Source organism: Symphalangus syndactylus, chromosome 14 (assembly GCF_028878055.3).
Source record: "Symphalangus syndactylus isolate Jambi chromosome 14, NHGRI_mSymSyn1-v2.1_pri, whole genome shotgun sequence".
NCBI lineage: Eukaryota > Metazoa > Chordata > Mammalia > Primates > Hylobatidae > Symphalangus > Symphalangus syndactylus.
In genome coordinates this window covers 51,309,886-51,317,123 of record NC_072436.2, presented here as the reverse complement: position 1 = coordinate 51,317,123, position 7,238 = coordinate 51,309,886, and the positions used below count along the sequence as shown (strand labels likewise).

Below are 7,238 nucleotides of genomic sequence, written 5' to 3'. Positions count from 1 at the left end.
CAAAAAAAAAAAAGCAAAAAACCCCCAAAAAACAAAACCCAAAATAAACAAAGAGACAAAATACTGGGAGATACTCAGGTGGCTGAGGCTGGGTGATCCACGCTGTGTCTGGGGCCAGGCTGAGGTGGCTGGAAGGTTGAGCTCAGCCGGGACTGTTGGCTGGGGCACCGGTACACCCCTTGCTCATGGCTCTGGCTCTGCATGTCACAGGAGCTAGGTTCCAAGAGGGAGTGTCCCAAGAGCAAGCAAGTGAAGAGCTCAAGAAGGTATGTGGCCTTTTGTGACCTAGGCTGGGACATCACAAAGCATCACACTCACTACATTATAGAAGTTGAAGCTGGCGCAAGTTGGCTGAGACTCGGGGGAAGAGGACATAGAGACCACTTCTCCATGACATTTGCTCTGACGGGGGGTCCCAACTGCCCCAGTAGCTTTGGACATCCCATGTGCATTGCTTGAATGAGCAGGACCCCAGGGTTCTTCCAGAGGAGCACAAGTCTCAGGTTGATTTTGTTCACTCTGCTGGGTAGACCCTAACTGAAAGGACTCTAAGAACCCATGCCTCTTTCATAGGGACTGCAGCTCAGGACTTTGAAGTGACTTGCAAAGGCCACACTGCCAGGACCAGAGCCTGCTTCTCCATCCCTTCCTCCTGGCACAGCCGCTGATAAATCCCGTTACCTGAATTCCATGCTGAGTTGCTATTCTTATCCCACGGAGGCTGCCTGTGCGCCATTGTTTTAATTACAGGCTGTTATTTCATTTGAAAAGTCAGCGATAGGATTAAGGGTACTGTCATTTTAAAAGCCAGATTCCTGGCCTAAAACCGCTCAGTGAATCAGAGGACAAATGTTCCCATTGTGCTGGTTAAAAATAGGAGCAATGGAAAAAGTGACAGAATGCGATGAATACCATTAAAGTGTAATTACATTTACTGTAGATATGAGCCTCAGGAAGAGTCTATCCCAGGCAGGGAAGCTTGCTCAGAGCCTATGACATGAAAAACCCAAAGCCTCCGTGGACGGCCCCTTTCAGGTTTTGAGTGTTTATACTGTATATTGTTACAGATCGTTCTTAGGAGCCATCCACCTTATTAGGGGTACTTGAAAGAACTGTGTCTTTCCAAAGGAAAATAAGAACAACGTAGCTCACCTTGATTCTCAGAATGTAGCTTTCCTGTATTTCTCATGAGGAACGTTATACAGTTTCTGTATTTTTTTGCCTCAATAGTCAAATGTAGTAGCTGAGTTGGACATATCTGAAAGGCAGGGCTAATTTTTTTCTTTTAATGAAAACAGTTCGTGTTTTTCTAATTTTAAAACAACGCATTCTTGCCATATAAATTTTTTTAAAATGTACGAAGAAAGTAAACGTTAGTCTAAATCCAGCCACCCACAGATAAAGCACTACTAACATTTTGGTGAATATCCTTTCAAACTACAATCTTTATGTGGATTTATAGATAGTGCTTTTTTGTTGCTGTTGTCAAAGCTCAGCAATATATTCAGAACCTACTTTTTATGATAATAAATGTAGAGTTACATTATTATGTCTAATGACTATCTGGTATTCTGTAGGATCAGCCTATCAGAATTTATTAATCATAACATGATTAATCAAGTATAATTTTGGCTCACATCTAAAAATTATTCTTTTTCTGTAATGAATGACAAATTATTTCTAGTATCTATATATATAAAGATGCTTTATGATGAACATATATCCTAATGCACTTGGCAAATTATTTTCTTAGAGAAGTATATTTCTGGAATATATATTTCTAGAAATGGACTTGCTGGGTAAAAGACATTTGCATCTACTTTTTTTTTTTTGCGATGGAGTCTCACTCTGTTGCCTAGGCTGGAGTGCAGTGGCACAATCTTGGTTCACGCAAACCCTCCCACCCCCCCCAGGTTCATGTGATTCTCCTGCCTCAGCCTCCTGAGTAGCTGAGATCACAGGTGCCCGCCACCACACCCAGCTAATTTTTGTATTTTAATTTTTTTGTTGTTTGAGACGGAGTCTCACCCTGTCGCCCAGGCTGGAGTGCAGTGGTGCAATCTTGGCTCACTGCAAGCTCCGCCTCCTGGGTTTATGCCATTCTCCTGCCTCAGCCTCCTGAGCAGCTGGGACCACAGGCACCCGCCACCATGCCCAGCTAATTTTTTGTATTTTTAGTAGAGATAGGGTTTCACCATGCTAACCAGGATGGTCTTGATCTCCTGACCTCGTGATCCACCCGCCTTGGCCTCCCAAAGTGCTGGGATTACAGGCGTGAGCCACTGCGCCCAGCCAAATTTTTGTATTTTTGGTAGGGACGGGTTATACCATGTTGGCCAGGCTGGTCTTGAACTCCTGACCTCAGGTGATCCTCCCTCCTCAGTCTCCCAAAGTGTTGGGATTACAGGCGTGAGCCACCATGCCCAGCCTGCATTTGCTGTTTTGATATCTATTACCAAATTTTTCTTTGGAAATGTGCCAGTTTACACTCCCACAAATACTTTTGTCAGCATTAGTTAAGTATTACATGTTTTTAAATCCTCATTAATTCAGCAAACAATTTTATTTCAATTGTCATATAGCTTGCTATGCGTATGTCTCCTGAAGAATTACCTCTTCTTTACCCACTTTTATTGAGTCTTTATTTTTTATTGACTTGTAACTGTTCACTGCATCTTAAAAATAGTAGCACTTTGTTGTGTGTTTACTGTTGTTTTCCCTCCGTTTTTCTTGGTTTTGAACTAGTTTTATTTTTGTTTTTGTTTTTTGCCATATAGAAGGGTTACAAAGTTAAATGTTTCCATGTTTTCCATTATAGCTTCTGGTAGTAACTAGAATTTACCTAAGCCCAGAAGAAAAAAAAGTCACCTGTGTTTTATTCTGGCTTTATACTGTTTTCATTTGTTCTGTTATAATTTTAGTATAAGAAATCTAGGAATCTATTTTGCTTCTCAAACGGCTGTCCAATCAGGATTTACTTTTTACCACTTGGTTGGAGAGGTAGGGGAAGAAGAGACTGGAAGAAATAGAAGCTGAAGACAGAACTAGATGTGTCTCCCTCCCCAGCCTCCTTTCTCTGCAGGGGTGGAGGAATCACGGAAGCTATCGTGGCTTTAGGTGTTGACTTTTGTCAATGTTTGCTGAAGCCAGGAGTGAAATTGAGACAATATTCTGATTCTTGGAACCTGAGTTAGCGTTAGGGGGGATGACAAACAGGCTGTTGTCAGGAGGTAGTTCCAGGTAATAGGAAGAGTTTCCACCTTCCTCAGAGGCTGCCTTTCTCGTTTCTCCAAATGATTTCACGGTTGGCCTAAGTTTCCTTTACTTCTCCCTACGATGGTGTAACATTACCTTGAATGCTGACGCTATGTGGTGGTGAGCGGCAGTGGGTGTATCTTGCCCATAAACCCTTGGAGGACAGTGAGGACAGGGACTGACCAACTAACCCAAGGGTACTCTGCATGCACACGGCCCCTGCACATGGCACATAATTGGTGCTCAGAAGGCCTTTGCTGGAACCAAGGGAAACACAAGCACCCACAGCAGTGATGGCTGATTTTGTCGGGTCTGCAATGGAGATTAGTCACCACTAGGTGTCATGGTGAGTCAAGTAAAATTTTGGCTCATGGTTACAAATTATGCGTTTACTGTATTCATCTTCGTGAATGCACACATGCAATGTTTTAAAAAGCATCTGTTGAGTGTCTACGGCACAACACACACGTTCTGGTGCTGGAGATCCTGCCCTGGCTGAGCTTCTGGACCTGGTGGGGAGAAATCCACAATGAGTATTGAGATGAGGGGCAAAAGCCCGGTGAAGGCACCCAGGAGGAGGGCCTGCTTACCCGGGAGGAGTCGGGAGCAGCTTCCAGAGCCAGGAGCCTTCTAAGGTAAGTTTTGAAGAGTAAGGATAGGTAAAACAAACCAACCAACCAAACCAGGTTATACTTTCTCCCAGGAAATTCAGCACAAAATGGCAGCCTGAAGGCTGGCCCAGATTTTGTTCTTGTTGAGGACGGAGCTTTTCCATCTTGTCCAGTGGCTTTGGCAGAGGTTTGTGTGTTTTTGAAGAATTACCTGTTCTTTATCTGTTTTTAAAAATTGAGGCATTCCTGCATATTAAAGACACTGAACACTTTGCTGTGTGTTTACTCTTATTTTTCCTTCATTCATCTTTGTTTTGAACTTGTTTTTGTTTTGTTATTTTATTTTCCTGAGTTTCTGACGTTTATTTCATTTGCCTAAGTTTCCTTGACTTCTCCCTACAATGCTACAATATTAATGGTAGTGCTGACTCTATGGTTTCTTTTTATCGTCTGGATATTTGTTGCAGTTTAAAGTTCAGATTCTTTTTCTTTTTCTTTTTTCGAGATGAATTTTGCTCTTGTTGCCCAGGCTGGAGTTCAATGGCACGATCTTGGCTCATCACAACCTCCGCCTCCCGGGTTCAAGCGATTATCCTGCCTCAACCTCCCGAGTAGCTGGGATTACAGGCATGCTTCACCACACCCAGCTAATTTTGTATTTTTAGTAGACACAGGGTTTCTCCATGTTGCTCAAGCTGGTCTCGTACTCCTGACCTCAAGTGATCCACCCGCCTTGGCCTCCCAAAGTGCTGGGATTACAGGTGTGAGCCACCACACCCAGCCTAAAGTTCAGATTTCTAAGTTCATACTATCAGTATGACTACAGTAATTACCTTGTTTGTCCTGGCCACTGTTAGGAAACAGCAGAGGTGGGCTAAGAGCAGGTTTGAGGCAGGGATGCAGTTGGCCTGTTCAGGTAGAGCCTGGAAGACAGCATTGGGTTGGACCAGAGTCCTGGTCAGGAGCTGAGACCAGATAACCCCCAGTGGGAGTGGGACTTACCCAGGGGCCTGGTCTGTGCCCTGACTGATAGAACTCTCACACAGGTCCTTTGGGACCCTGTTGATCAGGGCAAAGCTGTGGGAGGCAGGCTGTGGCTGGAGGTGGCAGGTATGGGGGTCCCAGTGTACATGGTGTCAGACTGGCCCATCTCACTGCCCCTGTGCCATTAGGACTGGCAGCCAGACCACCCTCAGCTTGACCTTTAGCTCCTGCCACCTGGCTTTGAGCACCAAGCTCTCAAGAGGCACATATTTACTGTCGCTTCTTAACTTTAGTAGTTATTGCAAAAATACTAAATTATTCCTGTGATTATTTTTGAATTTTCAATTAAAAAATACCCTCATTCACAGTTAATATCCAGGATTCATGGCCCAGTGGGTCTTGAGTGAATGGTAACGGTATGATTCACTACAAAAGGTTGAATTCTAGGGACACCGGCAGGTGGCCCAGCCAGGCTCAGCTTCCATCATCTTCTGAAACATGTTTTTGTCAATCTTACTTCCGATGGTGGCGGAAGTTTCCCAAACAAACTTCTCTCAAGAAAGTCAGGAAGATAGGACAGAATTTCCTCTCATTTTGCTTGAGATAATGGGGCTTTGAGGTCACTAACTCTTGAAATCTTCTTCCACCCAGAATTTTTGTTCTTTGTCAGCATAAGTACCTGGGATCTTACATGTAGCCCCTGCATCATTTCAGAAATGATCTCCAGTGCCCAGGCTCTGATGCCCAACAGACCCAAACTTACATCCCAACCTGAACTAGCAGCTTTTGCTCTCCAGGCCTTCATTGCCCCACAGTGGGAACAATAATAATATGCACCTTCTAGGTACCCACAAGCACAAGAGACAGTGAATAGAAAGTGCTTGGGAGCCCCGTGCCCAGGTGGTGCTGGCCCCAGCTGGACTGCGGGGATAGATGTTGAGTGTCCAGGTTCTAGCATCATGGAACAGAATCTGGCCTGTTGGGAAATCCTGCCTACAAGTATACCTCCATTAATTAGTGTCTTCCGTGAACATTTTTATTAAAAAAAGAAGAAAAGCTTCTCAACCCAAGGGCATGTTCAGATTTGTTGAAAGTAGTTGTAAGGCCATTTCATTATTCACTCTACTTTTTCATATGTTGGAAATGTTTTGTAAAAATAAATACAATAATATCAGGCTGTGTGCAGTGGCTCATGCCTGTAATCCCAGCACTTTGGGATGCTGAGGCAGGCTGGCCAACATCATGAAAGCCTGTCTTTACTAAAAATACAAAAAATTAACTGGCATGGTGATACACGCCTGTAATCCCAGCTACTCGGGAGGCTGAGGCACAAGAATTGCTTGAGCTGGGGAGGCGGAGGTTGCAGTGAGCTGAGATTTTATCACTGCACTCCATCCAGGCTGAGCGACAGAGTGAGACCTTGTCTCAAAGAAAAAAAAAAAAGAAACACAATGATATCAGCTTAAAACAAAATAATTCATTTGAAATTTGCCAGTCTTTTAAATTTTGTTTTCTTTTTTTTTTAAATATTTGTTTTTGAGAGTCTCACTATGTTGCCCAGGCTGTTCTCAAACTCCTGGGCTCAGGTTCCTCCCATCTCAGCCTGTGGAGTATCTGGGATTACAGGCACATCCCACTGCACCCAGCTTCCTTTCCTTATAAGTTCAATGAAATCGAATTGTATGCTTTTGCTTTTTAAAAAGCTGTGCACAAAAATGTCATTTTATATATTAATAATTATTTCCGGCCGGGCGCGGTGGCTCACGCTTGTAATCCCAGCACTTTGGGAGGCCGAGGCGGGCGGATCACGAGGTCAGGAGATCGAGACCACGGTGAAACCCCGTCTCTACTAAAAATACAAAAAAATTAGCCGGGCATGGTGGCGGGCGCCTGTAGTCCCAGCTACTCGAAGAGGCTGAGGCAGGAGAATGGCGTGAACCCGGGAGGCGGAGCTTGCAGTGAGCCGAGATGCGCCACTGCACTCCAGCCTGGGTGATAGAGTGAGACTCTGTCTCAAAAAAAAAAAAAAAAAAATTAAAAAAAAAAAAGTAATTATTTCCCTAAATCTATTCTTTTGCATATAGGTTTGGAGAACCTCTGGAATGATACCCCCAAAATAATATTTTTAAGAGATTATTTTTGGGTGGTGGCCTATTGGGTAAATTTTTCCTGAACTTTCTATTTTGTATTCTTTTCATTATTTGGATAATTTTACAGAAACAAAAGTCGTATTCTGTGAACACAGAGGGAGAAAGAGGAATAATAAAATTCTTTCACCTTCCACTGAGCTGTATGCAGCAAGAGTTTGGGGGCAGTGAGGTCCCGGGATCGGTGGAAGGGGGGGACAGGGAGCCACAGGGTGGGTGCTGAGGTGGACACGGCCTTGGG

General features: G+C 44.0%; 1 long non-coding RNA gene across 1 annotated transcript; it reads left to right on the top strand.

The window, feature by feature from the left end:
- Positions 1-351: 351 nt before the first annotated feature.
- LOC129461995 (uncharacterized) lies at positions 352-5,920 on the top strand. Its single transcript, XR_008650749.1, has 3 exons — positions 352-503; positions 3,692-3,890; positions 5,502-5,920. It is a non-coding gene; the product is annotated as an uncharacterized lncRNA (long non-coding RNA).
- Positions 5,921-7,238: the final 1,318 nt, after the last annotated feature.